Below are 19,722 nucleotides of genomic sequence, written 5' to 3' on the forward strand. Positions count from 1 at the left end.
TAACATTAAACAAATAAAACATTTTTAACTGAAAGTAGGATTTTCGGGTATTATTATATAACTACAATGTATGGGATCCTTTATGGACAGGCTGTTTAAAATGAGGACAATCCCAGCAAATTAAATAAGCTACTTTGAGAATCCCACTTTAGTATTCAGCAAGACCCTAGTACCACTGCAATAGACCCATTGTGACCACACACTGCAACCCAGGGTGGGAATTAAAATGACAAAGCCGTCTGGACTGAGCATCTTGCCCAGGGTAGAGCTCCCGCGCTCGCCCCCCCCCCCCCCCACTCTCTAGTAACAGTGCAGCTGGCGCCTCACCCACAAATCCGCAGGCAGCCAGCCTGAACCGTACGTTGGTAAAAGAACTCATTACTCACAGCTGTACAGCACGCTAACCAAGATCCCCCATCCTCTAGCGAAGGCCAGTTACCTCCAGGAAAGCGACTCCGTCCGCTTCTGCAAACAACTGCAGTGACCGACCGACCTGGTTTCCACAGCTCTGGGAGGATCCAGTGACCAATCAGACCGCGCAGCCTGCGGACCTCTGTAAGCTGCGGCTTCCTTTAGGCTTCCCACTTGCTGTCTAGTTGGAGCCTCAGACACTCGCTGGCCGTGGCTGAGGGCGTCCTGGTCTCCGTGCCTTTGTTTGCCTTCTGTGCCATCAGCAGGTTCCAGCGTGACTGCCACCGCAGCCAGCCGCACCGGGGCCTGGCCGATGACTGCCGCAGAGTCAGGAGCTCCCCCTACCCAGCGGCCTGATTTTTTTCTTTTTAAAGAGATAGCACTGACATCGACCTCAGGTGTCAATGATGCTGCAAATGCGGCATTGTTGCTCAACGAATGCAACTGTCAGCACATTTGTATTCCCTTCTCACAGCCAAGATCAAGATTAGTTTTTCAGGAGGCAGGCTGGGCTAAGCCAGGACTAGCTGTGGGAACTGACGCCCCACAAGTGGGGCTCAGCTGCACAGGAGAAATGTAACATTGCGACCAGGCAAGGACCAGTCTGGAAACCCTCTTCTTGACTGCAAACAAGTACAAAGCCATTGGCAACAAACGGGCAGAAAAAATTCAGCACCACGGTGTGTTTGTGGTGTGTGCCTTAACTCACCAAGAAATAGCCCTGTGCTATTTATTTGCATTGGAGGATGAGGTTTCCAAACTTAAAAAGGACTCACTCAAAATGCTTTGTAAACTGTGAACTGCTAGAAAGTCACAATGTTCTAAGTTTTCATTGCTATGTCAATTTAGTGATGAGGATAATATAATATAAATCAAATAGAATTCTATTTTCTTGACTCCCCCACAAAATTTCAACAGTGTCAGTGTTTACACACAGTCCTCCTCTCCTGTCCTTCGGGACCACCTGTTCCTCATTGTGTCTCCCAGCAGAACTGTCCAGTGGGTTCCCCCAAATCAAGGATTTAGGCCCACCTGGGGCTGCTGGAGTTTGGAAGCTCCCAGTTGCTTTCTTCCCCTGTGGAAAATGCTTCATTCAGCTCAATCAACCCTGGATCTGAACAGGCTCAGATGATCTCTCTTGGGGGAAAAGCCTGTCCCAAATGTCAGCCCTGACTCCAGAAGCAGGGCCCTGTCTCCTCTCTCTCTGCTGGGGCCCCACACTGAGCTGACACCTAAGATGCCAATGCTGACAGTATTTCCTGCACAGTCTAGACTCACTGATTCTTGGTTCCAAGACCCTGTGGCTACCAAAATACAATGGCATAGCAAGTGCACAGAACCTACACACACCCTCCCATACCCTTTATCAGCCCAGATTACTTGTACTTCCCCAAGGCCATGTACATACATGTCATGTGAATAACTGTTGTACTACACCGTTTAGGGAGCAGTGACAAGCAAATGTCTGTGCATGATCAGTGTTGTTATCTTCCACCTGCCGTTGGTTGAATTTCTGGGTGCAGAATGCAGAGTTATGGAGAGATGATTAGATAATATGACTTCTTGGGAGATAACAAGGAAATGTCTCGTGCTAACAAAATCACTATATAACAACAAGTAAAACAGGTTTCTATTAGGGAAAGAGACATGGTGCCTTGAGGGGGCCCATTGATCGGGTTGTCACCACGAGGCTGTGTGGCTGCCCCTCACTTCTAGGACTATGGTTTCAGTTGTCATCAGTTAGTTCAGCAGGCATCTACTGAGCACTGACTGCCATTATTAACATGCGGCTTTGTGTGCAGGCTGAAGGTCGGTTCATGTCCACTGAATGTCCTTCCTCCCACCCCCGTCCAGACACAACAGCAGAGTTATCAAACCATTCCAATTAAATTCATGGTACCACTAATAGTATTTGCAACATTGCTATCAAAAAATTCACACTTTGTTTCAAAACATATTAAGAAGGCAAAGGTTTCTGGATGATTAGTAAATCACAGATCTTTCCCATTCTAGGCAAAGGCTAGAATGTCAACTTGGCTGGGCTAAGGGATGCCCACATATCATAAAACATAATTTCTGGATGAGTCTGTGAGGATGATTCTCAAAGAGCTTAGTATTAGAATTTGAAGCCTGAATAAGGAAGATCTACCCTTCCCAGGATGGGCAGGCACCACCCAATCCATCAAGGACCTGGTTAGAACAAAAAGATGTAGGAAGGAGGATTCTTTCCCTCTTTCTCTCTCTCTCTCTCTCTCTCTCTCTCTCTCTCTCTCTGAGCTGGGACACCCTGGACATCAGAGCTCCTGCTTCTCTGAGCTTTTGACTCTAGGAATTATATTGGCACCGCATATCCCCACCCCCAAGTTTTTGTCCTTGTTCTGGGACTTTCTCCATCAACTCCCTGGTTCTCAGGCCACTGGATGTGGACTGATCTTGCCAGTAGCTTGCCTGGGTCTCTAGCTTGTGGATGGCAGAACAGAGAACCCCTCAGCCTCCGTAATCGTGGGAGCCAGTTCCCACAACGTGTCCCCTCTTATGTGGCTGTATTTTTCCCACTGGTTTTGCTTCTCTGGAGAACCCTAATGAGTACCATGTCTTCATTTCACCTTAAGCCTACCCTAGAACATGATGTAAGAAAATATTGCCCGGTGCCCACCATTGCCAAGAGCCACGAGGGCCCAGCCAGAGGACGAGTCTACCGCATGTCCAGAGCACTCAAACAGTTGGCACCACCAGCTCTGCTCCTTCTCCTGGAGCCCTCCAACCACTGTCCACACTGGTCCCCATCTTCCTCTCCAGCTACATCATGTGGCCATAGCTCTGTTCTCCTGTGGCCTGGTGACCATGTGGCTCGCTTGGACTCTTGCACGATGTCTCAGGAATGATGGATCTTATCCACCCAGAAAATTCTGTGGTTCAACCTGAGCAGTATCAGCTCAAGCTCAGCATCTACTCATGATTCTGGAGTCAGCCTTGTTCTCTTTGCCACGGGTTCTATTAACTCACCTGAGGGCTGTGCCGCTCGCTGCCACCATAACTGTTCCTGGTATTTAATAGTGCAGATAGGGATTCGATTCCTATGAACCAGTAAATAGCCAGCCAAGTCACGTGAGCTTTTTGACTTTCAACTTTTTCATCTGTGAAGTGGGAATAATACCTTCCAAAAAAGGAGCTCACTGTGCAGGGCCCGTACGTATTCTCATCATAGAGGTGATGAGCACGCATTGCTGTTCTTCCTGCTCTGAGACACTTTTTCATTTTAAAGGGAGAGACAAGACACAGTCCCTTAAAATCACCAAAAAGCTCTAGGTTAAGGCTTTTGGAAAACCCCCAACTACATTCATTTCCAACAACAGCAAAATAATTCCAATCACGGTCAAAATGGAACAAAAAAAAAAAAAAAAAAAAAAAACTCCGAAGCAATGTGGCTCCTCAAATAAGACAGCACCTTAAATACACCAACCCCATGACAAATTCCCTCTGAATCCCCGAAGCTTCCAGCCCTGGGGGTGCACATGGAAGGTGTATGCCAGGGAATGCAGAACAGAGGGCACCTGGGACAGCGCCCTCTTCCACCTCAGACCAAGGTGGTCGCACTGTTTTACGAATCTGCTACGGGTCCCCTGAACTGTTTCTAAGAAGTCCGATCCCGAATCTTGGCTCTGACTTAACACTTCCTGCAGGATCCTAGAGGTGTGTGGTTCCAGGCCTCTTGAAGCGGGCTGTGTAAATGTACAGACACCATCGCCACATAGTTTCCACGTAAGCAGCTGTTTATCCAAAGCTGCAATCATGTTCCTTTTGTGCCTGCATCGTAGTATAAGCATATCACAGTGCGGAGCTACAGACTCTGTGCACTTTAATTACTGAACCGGTCCTGCTACACGAGGAAGCGTAGGCAGAATTACTGTCCATTTTTAAGATGATGCTTGAAGCTGTCCTGGTCACATCTATTGACAAGATGAACAACCCACTGAAGCAGTAAACCAAAGGGACACGGCTCCAACACATACAACATGTATGCCAGTGTTACAATAGATGTTAAGAAGAAAATTAAGCAGAGGGATTCGGCATTGGCTATAAGTGGTTAAGATGCCACTTGGAATGACTGCATCTCATAGCTGGGTTTAGTCCCAATTCCAGCTCCCTGCTAATGCACAACCTGATGGTTTAAGTAGTTGGGGCCCTACTATCCTTGTGGGAGACCTGGATGGAGTTCTAGACTCCTGGTTTGGGCCTGGCCCAGCCCTAGCTGTTACAGGCATTTGGGGAGTAAACCAGCAGTTAGGAGACCTCCCTATCTGTCTCTTTCTTTCTCTCTTTGCCTTTAAAATAATTAAAATCATTTTTTAAACTTAAAGAAAAGAAAATTACATAGAATAAGAAGAGATAGTGATGGTGTTAGGGAAGTGCTATGTTAGAGAGCAAGATAAGTCAAAAATTATTTTCTGGATATTCATCCTATGCAAGGCTTATAAAATACAGAATTTTCCAGTCTAGAACTACAGTTAAAATTAATCATTTGATGGGATTAAAGTTAACAGTAATAAAAAATACAAAGATAGTCAGCTATTAGTATTTTTGTATATTTCTTTCACAAATTATTAAAGAATATTTTTATTACACAAGTAACATACAGCTGCATTCTTTGTATAAACAACCTGAGTCCTACAGCTAAGCAAACCATCTTATACAGCAAGCACATGTCCCATGTCTCATCATAGGTAACCATTATCACAGAGTTCAACTGACTGAACACCAAAAAGGAAACCTCCTGAAGTGAAATGGACACTATGAGAAATGGTGACTTGAACAGAGCGTTCTCCTTCTAAAGGCAGTCTGAGTCTTTCGATAATGCATATTCATAAAACATAGCAGCACATCATACAAATCATTAAAAGAATGTAAGCTCTACTTTTCTTTCTGCAACTTCCTTTCTGTGCCTCATAATCTCAGGAAATAATCTAGATTTCCATGCTAGTACCTCATTCTCTCTAACTGTTGCATATTGTTCTGTACTCACAACACATCCTATAGCGAATGCTTCTTTTCTTGATAGACATTCACATTAAAGTGTCTTCCAGTTTGCATTGTCAAAAGTTCAGAAAAGGTGGGCATTTGGCCTAGCAGTTAAGACACTTATGTCCTGGCCGGCGCCGCGGCTCAATAGGCTAATCCTCCGCCTTGCGGCGCCGGCACACCGGGTTCTAGTCCCGGTAGGGGCGCTGGATTCTGTCCCTGTTGCCCCTCTTCCAGGCCAGCTCTCTGCTGTGGCCAGGGAGTGCAGTGGAGGATGGCCCAAGTGCTTGGGCCCTGCACCCCATGGGAGACCAGAAGCACCTGGCTCCTGCCCTTCGGATCAGCGCAGTGCGCCGGCCACAGCGCACCGGCCACAGCAGCCATTGGAGGGTGAACCAACGGCAAAGGAAGACCTTTCTCTCTCTCTCTCTCTCTCTCACTGTCCACTCTGCCTGTAAATAAAAAAAAAGAGAGAGACACTTATGTCCCACATTGGAATACCTAGGTTTGATTGCTGGCTCCCGCTCCTGACTCCAACTTCCCACTAATGCAAATCTTGGGATGCAACGTGTGATGGCTCAGGTGATTGGGTCCCTGTCACCCATGTGGGAGACTCAGATTGAGTTCTCTGCTCCTGGCTTCAGCCCCTGGTCCAGCCCAGGACAGATACAGGCATTTGGAGGAACGAACCATTGTAGCTGTGTGTGTGTGTGTGTGTGTGTGTCTTTGTTAATCTCTCTCTCTCTCCCCCTCTAATAAAAAACATTTTAAATACTATGATACCATCCATGTCCCTGCCTCTCCATGTCCATGTGCCTACTTTTCTATGGCAGTTCATACGAGGTGGAATTGATGGACCATTGGATTCTAACACGTACTGTCTAATGGCTCTATCAACATAAAGCATTTGTATGTTTCAGTTTAATGTCCCACCAGAAGCATATCCTTTGCAAAATTAAAATTAAAGCCACAGTATACTTTCTTTTTTTATATTTATATTTTATTTTATTTAATGAACATAAATTTCCAAAGTACAGCTTATGGATTACAATAGCTTCCCCCCCCCCATAACTTCCCTCCTACCCACAACACTCCCCTCTCCCACTCCTTCTCCCCTTCCATTCACATCAAGATTAATTTTCAATTATCTTTATATACAGAAGATCAATTTAGCATATATTAAGTAAAGATTTCAATAGTTTGCACCCACACAGAAACACAAAGTGTAAAATACTATTTGAGTACTAGTTATAGCATTAATTAAACACCTAAGAGTAATTGTGTATTAATTACAGAGTTCAACCAATAGTTTTAAGTAGAACATAAAAAATACTAAAAGGGTAAAGTATTAAGTTCTCTTTTTTCTTGTTTGTTATATAGTTATTTTTTTATTTAATAAATGTGAATTTACAAAGTGCAACTTTTGTATTGTTGTGGCTCTCCCCCCCAACCTCCCTCCCTCCCTCCCGTGGCCCTCCCCTCTCCCACTCCCTCTCCCATCCCGCCCTTCATCGAGTTTCATTTTCAATTACCTTCATATACTGAAGATCAACTTAGTATATACTAAGCAGGGATTTCAACAGGCTGCACTCACACAACCGCACAAGGTACAGGGTATTGTTCGACTAGTAGTGTTGTTTTTTAAGTTTCATAGTAGAACACATTAAGGACAGAGATCCTACGTGGGGAGCATGTACCCAGTGACTCCCGTTGTTGATTTAACAATTGGCACTCTTATTTATGACATCAGCAATCACCCGAGACTCTTGCTATGAGCTGTCTAGGCTATGGAAGCCCCTTGAGTTCACCGACTCTGAACTTGTTTAGTCAAGGTCGTATCACAGTGGAAGTTCCTTCCTCCCTTCAGAGAAAGGCGCCTCTCTCCTTGATGGCCTGTTCCTTCTGCTGGGGTCTTGTTCACCAGGATCTTTCATTTAGATTGTTTTTTGCCACCGTATCATGGCTTCCCATGCCTGTGAGACTCTCATGGACCTTTTAGCCAGATCCGAATGTCCCAAGGGTTGATTCTGAGGCAGGAGTGCTGCCATTCTATGAGTCTGCTGTGTGTCCTGTTTCCCCTGCAGGATCATTCTCTCCCTTTTAATTCTATCCTTCATTAGTTGCTTACACTGGTCTTATTTGTGAAATCTCACCAACAGATACCCTATCTTTTTGATCAGTTGTGTATTTATACCTATCACTTTACCAAGTGCACTAAGCCACAATGTACTTTCTGTCAAAGCTTGTGCTCTGTCCCATTGAACAAAACACTGCTAACATTTTTCTGAGTATTAAAGTTTCATTTTAAAATATAATTTTTAATGGAGTATATGATTCCACCTCCATACTTACATGTTTTAGACCAAGTCTTTGCCAATGTCTATTTCAGATATATCCAATTCGTAGCTATAAATCTTTGCTTGTATGGAAGTAATTTCCTTATGCTGTTTCCTCAAAGTTGAAACTAGGCCAAAAGGATGGAAAAGTTCAAGTCATCTTATATGAGGGTACTTCAAAAAAACATCATGTTAAAATGGCATTAAAAGATAAGTCTATTTTGTTGCAAAAAAAAAAAAACTTTCGAAATCCATGCACAGTCATTTCATAACACAGATTGCCTATTTACTTCTTGAAAGCCTTCATTCAAGAGTTTGCCAAACAGCTCTCCAAGACTTTTCCAATTGAGATTCCCATTAGCAGGGGCTGAGAGAGGCCATGTTCATTTTCAGATGAACGTTCCATAGTATTCCTCGGGGTTTATCCAGTCTGAGAAAATTGTGGATGATTTTGTGAGGAAGGGGCCCTGCACCACGATGTGCTCAGCATTGGCATGGCAGGGAGGCTGGGTGGTTGCCAACCGTGCACAAGTCCTGGTCCCCCACTTCCCGTTATGGCACCCTGAGACACTTATTTGTCTGCAGGCCTCAGTTCTCTCAAATGTAAAATGATGAGGGAACAGCATTGTGGTACAGCAGTTTAAGCAGCCACTTGCAACACCAGCATCCCATATCAGAGTGCCAATTAGAGTCCAGGCCTCTCCACTTCCAGTCCCGCTCCCTGCTGATAAGCCCATAAAAGCAGCAGAAGGTGGACCAAGTGCTTGGGTTCCTGCCACCCTTGTGGGAGACCTGGAATGGGTTTCTTCTGGACTCCTAGCTTCAGCCTGGCTCAGCCCCATCTTATACAGTTATTTGAAGAATGAAGCAGAGGATAGAAGATCCTCTCTCTCGCTCTCGCTCTCGCTCTCGCTCTCGCTCTCTCTCCCGCTCCCGCTCCCTCTCCCTCTCCCTCTCCCTCTCCCTCTCCCTCTCCCTCTCCCTCTCCTCCCTCCCTCCCTCTGTCATTCTGCCTTTCAAAGAAATAAAATAAATCTTAAAAATAAATGAGGACGGCTGGCACCATGGCTCACTAGGCTAATCCTCTGCCTGCAGTGCCGGTACTCCGGGTTTTAGTCCCGGTTGGGGCGCCGGTTCTGTCCTGGTTGCTCCTCTTCCCCAAATGTCTGGCCAAAGCCAGAAACCAAATCCAGGAGCCCCAGGTAGGTGGCAAGAATCGAACTACTTGACTGTCAGTGGGCTTCCCAGGATCTGCATTAGCAGGGAGCTGGAGTCAGAAGCACCTGCCTCCTGGCTTTGGATTGGCAGTGCGACGACCTTAGCGGCCATTTGTGGGATGAACCAACGGAAGGAAGACCTTTCTCTCTCTCTCTCTCTCTCTCTCTCACTGTCTAACTCTGCCTGTCAAAATAAATAAATAAATAAATGAGGATCATACTAACACCCTACAGATTGCCTCTGTGAAATAATTGAGATTTCGAACACACTGCTTTTTGCATAGCACTTGGGTCAGCGGTCAGTCCCATAAACACTAGAAAGAATTTTCATATCACTGTGGTTTTCTCTGCTTGATGTCAGTGTAAAATGTCCAATATTCATCTGTTCAAATTATTCATTGAATACTTCCTTTGAAACAGATTCTGTGGTAAATAAGGCAGGCAATACTTTTGCTCCTATACCAAATTTATTTGAGAATTGATCAAAAGAATCTACTAAACAAAGTGTTTCATTAGTGAGCAATAGCAACTAGACCTGCACCTGTATTTGCCTTTTTGTGTTTATTTTTGAAAAGGTTCAAGCAAAAGTTACTGCTCAATTCTAATAATACCGATGCTATTGGCCATTAGATTCAGCATATTGATTTACTTCTCCTTTTAATAAATCTTTCACTTTCCATTTCAGTATCATTGGACTTAGTTAAACATCTGGACCTTCTAAGTGATGAATGAGGAATCTTGTCATTTAAACCAACATGGATGTTTCATTAAAAACGCCAAAAGCCAAGAATGCTAGAAAACCACAGGGAATACTAGATGAGAGGAGACAGAACCAACTTTTGTATAGTTCAAAATAAAAGTAATTATGTACATTTTCAAAAGGCAAAATAGGAGAAGGGCTGGCATTGTGGCACAGCAGGTTAAGCTGCTGCTGCAATACCAGCATCCCATATTGGAGCACTGTTTCGAGTCCCAGCTGCTCCACTTCCAATACAACTCCCTGCGAATGCCCCTGAGAGAGCAACAGCAGTTGGACCAAGTACATGAACACCTGCTCTCTACAAGGTAGACCCAGACGGAATTCCTGGCTTCTGGCTTTGGCCTGACCCAGCCCTGGCCATTGCGGCCATTTGAGGAGCAAACCAAAGGATATAACTCTATCACTTTGCCTTTCAAATAAATAAATCATAAGAAAAAGTTGTAGATTGGGCTTGAAACTTTGACCTTTGCATTCTTGTTACCTGAGCAAGTAAATGGAGAAAGTTGATTTAAAGGAGAATTGAAAACTATTTATTTTGTATTTACAGAATCCCGGTCACTATATTGGACACTCTAACACTCTTCCTTCTTTTAATTAAGTTTACTTATTTCAGAGGCAGGGAGTAAGAGAGAAAGATAGACAAAGAGTGGCAGCTTCTTTCCTCTGGTTCACTCCCCAAATGTCTGGCCAAAGCCAGAAGCCAAATCCAGGAGCCCCAGGTAGGTGGCAAGAATCGAACTACTTGACTGTCAGTGGGCTTCCCAGGGTCTGCATTAGCAGGGAGCTGGAGTCAGGAGCCAGAGGTGGGGACCAAACCGAGGTGCTCTGATGTGGGATGCAAGCATCTTAGCCACAAGGCCAAATGCCTGCCCCTGACTCTCTCCTTAATCCATACACTGCCCCCCCACTTTTACATGAAGAGGCTGACATCCAGGGTGATTCCCTGCCAGGTGTCTGTAATCCTCACCCCGCTCTGTGTGAGGAGCAGGCATCGGGGCATGTGGCCTGCACTCATCCCCTATCCCAGGGCTGGATGAGCAGGAAGGAAGGGGAGGGCTGTCCTCAAGGAAACTGCAGCTTTATGGCTTAAAAGAAGTGAGATGTGTAATACTTTTTAAAATAAAGAATATGGAGACATGAACTCACTCTGATCCATAAAACCCACAGCTAGAATCTACCCTGAATAATCTCAAACAAAATTCTATAGACATGAAAACGTTCTGGCGGGGCCGGCGCTGTGGCTCACTTGGTTAATCCTCAATCTGCAGCGCCAGCATCCCATATGGGCACCAGTTCTAGTCCCAGCGGCTCCTCTTCCAATCCAGCTCTCTGCTCCCTGGGAAAGCAGTAGAAGATGGCCCGAGTCCTTGGGCCCCTGCACCTGCATGGGAGACCAGGGAGAAGCACCTAGTTCCTGGCTTCGGATCAGTGCAGTTCCAGCCGTTGTGGCCATTTGGGGAGTGAACCAATGGAAGGAAGACCTCTCTCTCTCTCTCTCTCTCTCTCTCTCCCTCTCCCTCTCGCTATCTGTAACTCTACCTCTCAAATAAATAAATAAAATCTTTAAAAAAACGTTCTAGCAGCATTGGTTATTTTCAATAGAATATAAATGTCTGAGCATGGAACAAATTACAAAATAATGTAGTCATCAAAATTTTGAAAACTGAAAATAGAAACTCAGGTCAGTTACATAATTTGCAGGTCCCACTGATAAATCAAAGCATCGGGGTCCTTGTTCGACATGATTAAGAATTTCAAGATGGTAACAGCAGAGCAGTAAGCCAGGCATGGGGCCTGCTGAGCACGAGATCCTGTGTGACTGCATGAAGCCAGCCTGATAGGACATAATATGTTCAACAAGAAATCAAATGCATGAAGAAAGTGCACCATGTCTATCATTACACAAAATATATAAGCACATGCAAAAACAAATTGGGGGGAGGGTGGTGCCATGACATAGTGAGTAAAGCCGCCGCCCGCAGCGCCGGCATCCCATATAGGCACCAGTTCAAGTCCCAGCTGCTCCACTACCGATCCGGCTCTCTGCTATGGCCTGGGAAAGCAGTAGAAGATGGCCCAACCTTATATGCCTAAATTTCTCAATGTAGCAAGTGAAAGTATTAGCTGTTAGAACTGACTAAATAAGCTCTTGTTGCCTTCTTGACATTCTTCAAAGAAAATAGTCACTATGCTATGCAGGGGAGGGAAAGCAGTGGACGTAATGATTGAGATCTAACGATGCTTAAGGGCACCTCCTCCTGCCACACTGCCAGCTCAGAACTCTCAAAAGCTAAGACCTGGGCAACTCCAAAGAAAGGAGCACCCCAAGTTGAGGTGCTGGTGAAACATAAAGGGAGTTCAGAATGAACAGTGAGGAAGGAAATTCTTAAATAGCTGTGACTAGTTGCAGGAACAGAGATTATAACTTCCACCCATATTTCAAATTAATATACGGGATATTCATTGCAATGAACTTACAATTTAGTTCACAGGCTCCAGCTCACAAAATGAGTTCAGAAAAACTGAAGGAGGAAAGGCTATCAGCCAAAGAAGCAGGACCTGTGTCTGGGTGGATCCATGACAGACTCCGGCCATCCTCCTTAACACAAAGCAGGAGCATCATTTTGGCTGTATGATCAACAGCTGTTTTATATAAGCAGCGAACATTCATTTTTTTTTCTGTTTTTAAAGGAACTGTAGCTATGCAAAGAAGGGCACACTTTTCAGTTATCTACCGCTGAGTAAGAAGTTGCCCTCAAGTTTAGGGTAACTCTCATCTCAATTTCTGAAAGCCAGGAATCCAAGCGCAGCTTGTCTGGGTGCTTGGGATTCAGGATCACTCATAAGGTTATAGTCGCAGCCCCGTGAAGCCGTGACCGGAGCCCAAACACCCTCCTCCTACAGGGTGCCCCTCCTGTGCTGTTGACAAGGCTGCTTGGGCATCCTCTCAGCAAGGCAGCTGGCTTCTCCAAGAGCAAGCAAACCCAGAGAAAGTGCAAGGAGGAAGCCACACTGTCTTTGATCTCTTCCTCTCAGAAATGGTGCACCCTCTGCCCCATGACATTCAACAAGCACAAGTCACCAAACGCAGCCCACGCTCACCTGGGGTGGCTCTACCTCTTGAAAGAAAGGATGTCATAGAGTCTGTAGCTACATTTTGGAACCACCATCACAGGGTGTATGGCTTGGGCAGTCTGGACACAGCTTCATTCCTTGTAAGCACCCAGCACCTGACCAACACGGCTGGTCTGGGGGGATGCAAGCACTCCGGAGGGCAGCCAGGCACAGGCCTGTCCCCGGAGCAGCTCTTTCAAGTCTGCTGTTGCACTTTGAGCCTTCAGGGATTGTGTCACAGACTCAGAGATCATTGAGGGAGCGTGGAGGGCTTTCATTGATGCCGGCCCCATCCATCTTCCTGGCCTGCAGCACTGTGGGAGACACGTGCTGCTCTGCACACTCATCACGTGTGAGAGCGAGGCTCTGCTCCCTCCCTCACCACCTTGTTCCTGTCTATTTCCTGAGCCTTCCAGATAGTGCAGTTAAGCTGCCAATAGCCTGCCAGAGTTTCCTTTCCTGCCAGTCGGCCAGGGTCACTTGTTCTTGCTTAGGACATGCTCTTTTTTTTTTTTTTAAGATTTTATTTTATTTATTTGAGAGATAGAGTTACAGACAGTGAGAGGGAGAGACAGAGAGAAAGGTCTTCTGTCCATTGGATCACTCCCCAAATGGCCACAATGGTCGGAGCTGTGCCAATCCAAAGCCAGGATCCAGGAGCTTCTTCCAGTCTCCCACTTGGGTGCAGGGGCCCAAGGACAATTAGTCTGGTGGGTTCCCCCCCATCTTCACTACTACTTACCTAGAACCCAGTACCATCTTCCACTGCTTTCCCAGGCTACAGCAGAGAGCTGGATTGGAAGAGGAGCAGCCCGGACTAGAACCGGCAGCCATATGGGATGCCAACGCCGCAGTTGGAGGATTAACCTACTGCGCCACCTCGCCGGCCCCTTTTTTTTTTTAAGATTTTATTTTAAGAACATGCTCTTGACAGATACAAATATATTAAGCACTCAGCATCATATTCTACTCAGAACTGGTCCAGGACAGCGAAATGCCTCAAAGCACTCCTCCTGTCACATCACCTTGCTCACTTGTTTACTTGTATATTGTCTTTGCCACTCCCCCACCGTCTCCACTGCCAACCCACCTAAATGCCAGCTCTGTAAGAGTTCTTTGTTTTGTATCTTCAGGACCTGTGAGATCGTGGTGCCTGGCACATGGTAAGTACTCAATTATTGCCGAATGAAGGTATGAAAAAATGAGTAACTAGTAGGGGCAAGCAATTAGTCTGGTGGGTCCCCCCCCATCTTCTAGAGTTTTTTTTTTTTTTTTCTTTTTTTTTTTTTTTTTTTTTTGACAGGCAGAGTGGACAGTGAGAGAGAGAGAGAGAGAAAGGTCTTCCTTTGCCGTTGGTTCACCCTCCAATGGCCGCCGCTGCAGCCGGCGCACCGCGCTGATCCTGGCAGGAGCCAGGAGCCAGGTGCTTTTTCCTGGTCTCCCATGGGGTGCAGGGCCCAAGCACCTGGGCCATCCTCCACTGCACTCCCTGGCCATAGCAGAGAGCTGGCCTGGAAGAGGGGCAACCGGGACAGAATCCGGCGCCCCAACCGGGACTAGAACCCGGTGTGCCGGCGCCGCAAGGTGGAGGATTAGCCTATTGAGCCACGGCGCCGGCTGTCTTCTAGAGTTTTTAAATAGAGAAATACACATTAACATTACCCATAATCATCCTATCATGTGATAATACCCCAGAACTTCTCACTACTACTTACCTAGAACCCAGTACCTATCAATCAATGTTTCCCCACCTCTCCCTCCTCAGTTTCTATAACCACCATTACATTTTTAACTTCTATGATATCACCTATTTTTCAAGACTCCACATGTATCAAATGATGCTTACCTTTCTGTATTAACTTATTTCACTTATCATAGTGCCCTCTAGTTCTATCTACATTGTTGGAAATGACAAGATCTGATCATTTTTATGGGTGGGTAACATTTCATTGTGTATATGGGTATCACATTTTCTCTCTCCATTCATTGGTGGATGGACACTTAGATTGCTTCCATTTGGTAAGTAATGTGAATGATTCTGGAATAAAGAGGGGAGTGTAGATGTCTCTTTGACAGATGGACTTCATTTCTCTTGATTAACTGTGCAGGAGTAGGATTACTGGATCAATGGCCCAGTCTTCTATGCATTTCAGACATTTGGAGAAAAAAACAGCCAATGGGAGTCCCCTCCCCCCCGCCGCCTTGCTTCTTTCTCCCCTTCAAATGAATAAAATATTTAAGATCAATAAATGGTAGTAGTAATTGATGAAATAAAAGGGTACTCAATACTAACTTACAGGTGCTGTCTCGAAAGAAAAAAGTTGTGTAATCCCACATGAAGATGTGACAAGTGTAAGATTTAGGTGTGGCAGTGGGCAGTGGGGGTGGGAAGATATGATGGTCATGAAATGTAAGACAGCAGGAAGCAGCAAATTTGAGATTCGAGCAGCTATATGAGCAGTGACAGAAAAGCAGAACTTAGAGACACTTTCCTGTTACACGTACTGCATCAGCTGTTTCAAGGTTTCCTACAGCAATATCCCACATGACTGTCCAAGGCGTTTGAAATGAGACTTGAATTTCATTTAGATGAATCAACAACAGAGATGATCCTCAAGGAAGCCCAGATCCATTGGGAATTCTTCTTTACCTGTAAATTCCTCATCGGAGGGAAAGCTGACAAAACAGAAGGCCAGTCAAGTCCGACACCCATGGACTCACGCTCTGCCGTGGTGGGAATGTCATGGAGGGAAGTGGCAGGGCTGGGAGGGACGGTGAGGCCCGTGAACACCTGTGCAGCGAGCAGCAAGATCCCCAGGAGACCCCCAAGGGACACCTGAAGACTGCAGGTCACAATCCACCACCCGGCTCTGACATCTTGAAGTAAGCCAGGACTGTGGACGGAGAAGACTCTAACGGGAAGAACAGCAGCAAAGACAAAATCACCCAGAGCAGACAACCCTAAACCATTATCTCTCAAAAACCCTACGTTAAGGTGGAATGAAAGACTGACACAGGCTCATGTTCCATGTTCCATATGGCCACCAGATGGATATGGGGTGGGGGAGCGTGCTGGGTATTCCACATTAATTCCAGAATCTGATTTGTAGGGGAGGATAAATATATTCTTATATACATGTGTATGCTATGTGTGATCTTGAAGGTAATGACTCATGAAAACAGGCAGGTCAATTAGGTCATAGGTGATCAGATTCAGTTCTTCATACAATTGCAGGCCCACTAGGAAATTACCCTAAACTGAAAACTACATCTGGTAATGGGTTGAAGCTCTTAACAGCTCTCAAGGTATTGAGTAACACCATCTGAATGAGTCAGAGTTCAACCAGACCAGAGGGAGAGAGATAGTGAAGCATTTATTTGTCGGAAGAATTGGCTTACACAATTGTGGGCCTCACAAGGCAAATCTGAAATCTGCAGCATAGCCAGAATTCTTGGTGTAAACTTACCTGCTGTCCACAAATAAACTTTCTTCTTCTTCAGAGAAGGCTCAACTCTGCTTTTAGGGCCTTGCAACTGTTTGAATCGGGTTCATCCAGATAATTGATGATCACCTCTCTTTCGTAATGTCAATTTTTGATTTTGGACTTGACTCCCATCAGCATAATACCTTCACAGCAACACCTAAGTTAGATTGAATAACGGGATGGGGGCTTTGCCAAGGGGACATCAGAAAAACCACCACGATTGCCCTGGACTATGCAGGGGTGGGAAACCTTTTTTTCTGCCAAGACCCATGTGGGTATCTATGACATCATTTGCAGCCCATATAAATTATCAACCTAAAAATGAGGCTGCTGTAGATTTATTGAATATTGAGTCCCACCTGCAGCTGCCTTGGCAGAGCCAGACCGAATGATTTCACAGGCGTCATAGAGCCCAACGTTTCCCATAGGCCAAATGTCCCGCAGCCCTATAAGGGGTGTTTTACTGCTGCCACACCAGAAGTCTGGACCTTCATGCTGCCTCCCGATATCTGACTCAGAAGTTACTGCTCCTGCCAACAGCTCTGGCCATTACCTCGTCACTCAACAGCCCCATGGAAGCAGAAGGCTTAGAATCCAACACGGACCACAGCTTGGGTAAATGAAAGATGGTACAGTGAGAAAAACTGGACAAAGCTGTATATTAAAAGGTGAATGAGGGCCGGCTCCGTGGCTCACTAGGTTAATCCTCCGCCTTGCGGTGCTGGCATACCAGGTTCTAGTCCCAGTCGGGGTGCCAGATTCTGTCCTGGTTGCCCCTCTTCCAGGCCAGCTCTCTGCTGTGGCCCGGGAGTGCAGTGGAGGATGGCCCAAGTGCTTGGGCCCTGCACCCCATGGGAGACCAGGAGAAACACCTGGCTCCTGCCATCGGATCAGCGCGATGCGCCAGCCGCGGCGGCCATTGGAGGGTGAACCAACGGCAAAGGAAGACCTTTCTCTCTGTCTCTTTCTCACTGTCCACTCTGCCTGTCAAAAAAAAAAAAAAAAAAAAAAAAGGTGAATGAAGGACTTGCCCTGTTTCTTTTCTCTCCTGCATTAGAGTCAACTTCTTTTTTTAAAGATTTATTTATTTATTTGAAAGGCAGAGCTACACAGAGAGAGGAGAGGCAGAGAGAGAGAGGTCTTCCATCTCATGGTTCACTCCCCAATTGGCCGCAACGGCCGGAGCTGCGCTAATCCCAAGCCAGGAGCCAGAAGCTTCCTCCAGGTCCCCCACATGGGTGCATACTGCTTTCCCAGGCCATAGCAGAGAGTTGGATCGGAAGAGGAGCAGCTGGGACTTGAACCGGCGCCCATGTGGGTTGCCGGCACTTCAGGCCAGGGTGTTAACCCACTACGCCACAGCCCTGGCCCCATAAGAGTCAACTTTTCAACTGCAGAATGAAAAGATCATTTTCCCTCTCTCTCTTCATGAACAACATACTATTTTTGTGTTTCAGAGCTAAGAATAGAGAGCTGTTGTGCAGACAGAAGCAGTCAAGTAGCCAGTTTCTGTAAGGATTTTTGCAACCTGGAAGAAGTAAGCATGGCAATAAGAATGAACCACTGAAGGAGCTAGAAGAGAAAGATCGAAAGACTTGGGTACCAAATGGCATCTCCAAGTAGTCAAATTAACACCAAATACTGCCAGTCCCTTGACTTGCAGTTATGGAAGAAAAACACTGAGATTTTGTTGGGATAAAGCCAGTTTTTGTGGGTTTCCTGTTATTTGGAGAATAAGAAATGTGGCTGGTCAGACAAAAACAATACCTACTACAATGTCTGTCCCGCCTGCCTCCACAGGCTGTTATGTGAATTAAATGAAGCAATGTCTCTATAAACAAGAAACTAAAATAAGAGGTTCTAATATAGTGCCCAGCACAACACCTGGCAGGACAGCCATAGAAATGTGTGCTTAATTTCCCTGAATTATGTCCCAACAAGCACTGGTAAATTGTGACATGTTATTAATCTTTTTCTAACATAAGAACAACTTGATAAAAATACATTCAAGGGGCTGACACTGGTACAGCATGTTGAGCTACGAACTGCAATGCAGGCAACCCACATCAGAGTGCTGGTTCAAGCCCCAGCTGCCCTGCTTCTGGTCCAGCTCCCTACTAATGCATCTGGGAAAGCAGCAGCAGATGGCCCAAGTATTTGGGCCCCTGTACCCATATGAGAGACCTGTTTGGAGCTCCAGGCTCCTGGCTCCAGCCTGCCCCAGCCCCAGCCCCAGCTGTGCAGTCATTTGGGAAGTGAACCAACGGATGGAAAATCACTTTCTCTCTTTCTCTTCTTCTCTCTCATTCTGCTTTTCAAATAAAATAAATCTTTAAAATACATATATTCAAAATTAAAGTATTTATTTTTTGATTCAGATAAACTGATACACTTAAATTTTTTAACAAAAAGAGAATACTACTATTTGTAAAGACTGTAAGGAGATAAAGCATGTTTAGATATATTCATAATGCCACACTAGTCCATCTAACTTGAAAAATGCAGAAGTTACTTCAAACAGTTCATTTACTTGCTGGCTCATTTTCTGTGAACCAGAAGAAAACTGTGGCTCAATAGGATATGGAAGCTACAAAAATTAGATTTCTGCCCCTAGCAACCCTTGAAAGGTCATCAAGGACCATCTCTCAGTTTCAGGCCAGCCCAACTCTAAGCCACCCATGGGAGAAGTATGCTGGCCTAGCCTCTCCTGCCACCTGCTCCTCGTTAATCAGAAGTGACATCTGGAGTCGAATGTGCCCTCAGATTCTGGAAGGCTGCCTGCTGCCTGATGACAGAATGTTTCCTTTGATCACAAAAGTAAAATGTGTTTCCTCAAGTCGGAACAGTGGCTCGAATAACTTCACGTGAACTTTGGAAAACTGCCTCCCGTTCTCTTGTGCATTGATGAAACTCCAGCTGTTTGTAAAGCTTTGCCATAATAACTGAACTCACCCCTCACCACTGTTAGAAAGACCAGCTTCACTCTGGAGCAGCTACTAAGCCTGGAGACCACGCCTCGGTTGAATTCACAGCTTCGTCACTTACTCTCCGGCCTTGGCCTTGTACTTGATTACCATTTCTGCGTCAGGATTTCCTTATCTGTCAAGAGAGAGCATATTAGTCATGTGGTTGCTGGTTCGTTTTGTAATTTTCCAAATTTCACAATGCTTTGACATCCTGGGGGCCTCGCTGGTGAGCAAGCCCAGGACAAGAAGCAGGCCAGCTCCTTGTGAGCACGTACAAACTGCAGCTCCTTTTCAGCAAGTGGACACTGAACAAACCCGGACGCAGTATTTGCCAATGGACGAGACTTAGATTTTGACAAAAACAGGTTAGAAAAGGCTCCATTAAGACTGCCCCTACCTTCACAGTAGCTAATG

At 45.7% G+C, this 19,722-nt stretch overlaps 1 protein-coding gene and 1 long non-coding RNA gene across 3 annotated transcripts in view; both read right to left on the bottom strand.

Moving 5' to 3' along the window:
• SACS (sacsin molecular chaperone) overlaps positions 1–741 on the bottom strand; it is a 101,468-nt gene extending 100,727 nt beyond the window's left edge. For both annotated transcript variants that reach the window (XM_089303733.1, XM_089303731.1), the window contains exon 1: positions 440–741. The gene's annotated coding sequence lies outside the window, so the exon portion shown is untranslated. The remainder of the gene's footprint in view (positions 1–439) is intronic.
• A 13,988-nt stretch (positions 742–14,729) lies between these two features.
• On the bottom strand, positions 14,730–19,441 carry LOC127492041 (uncharacterized). The gene is made up of 3 exons (XR_016212950.1): positions 19,295–19,441; positions 16,325–16,499; positions 14,730–15,769 (listed from the first exon to the last, which is right to left on the bottom strand). It is a non-coding gene; the product is annotated as an uncharacterized LOC127492041 (long non-coding RNA).
• Between the last annotated feature and the right edge of the window lie 281 nt (positions 19,442–19,722).

Source organism: Oryctolagus cuniculus, chromosome 9, assembly GCF_051225735.1.
Source record: "Oryctolagus cuniculus isolate XC-2025 breed Fujian yellow rabbit chromosome 9, ASM5122573v1, whole genome shotgun sequence".
In the NCBI taxonomy this organism is placed as follows: Eukaryota; Metazoa; Chordata; class Mammalia; order Lagomorpha; family Leporidae; genus Oryctolagus; species Oryctolagus cuniculus.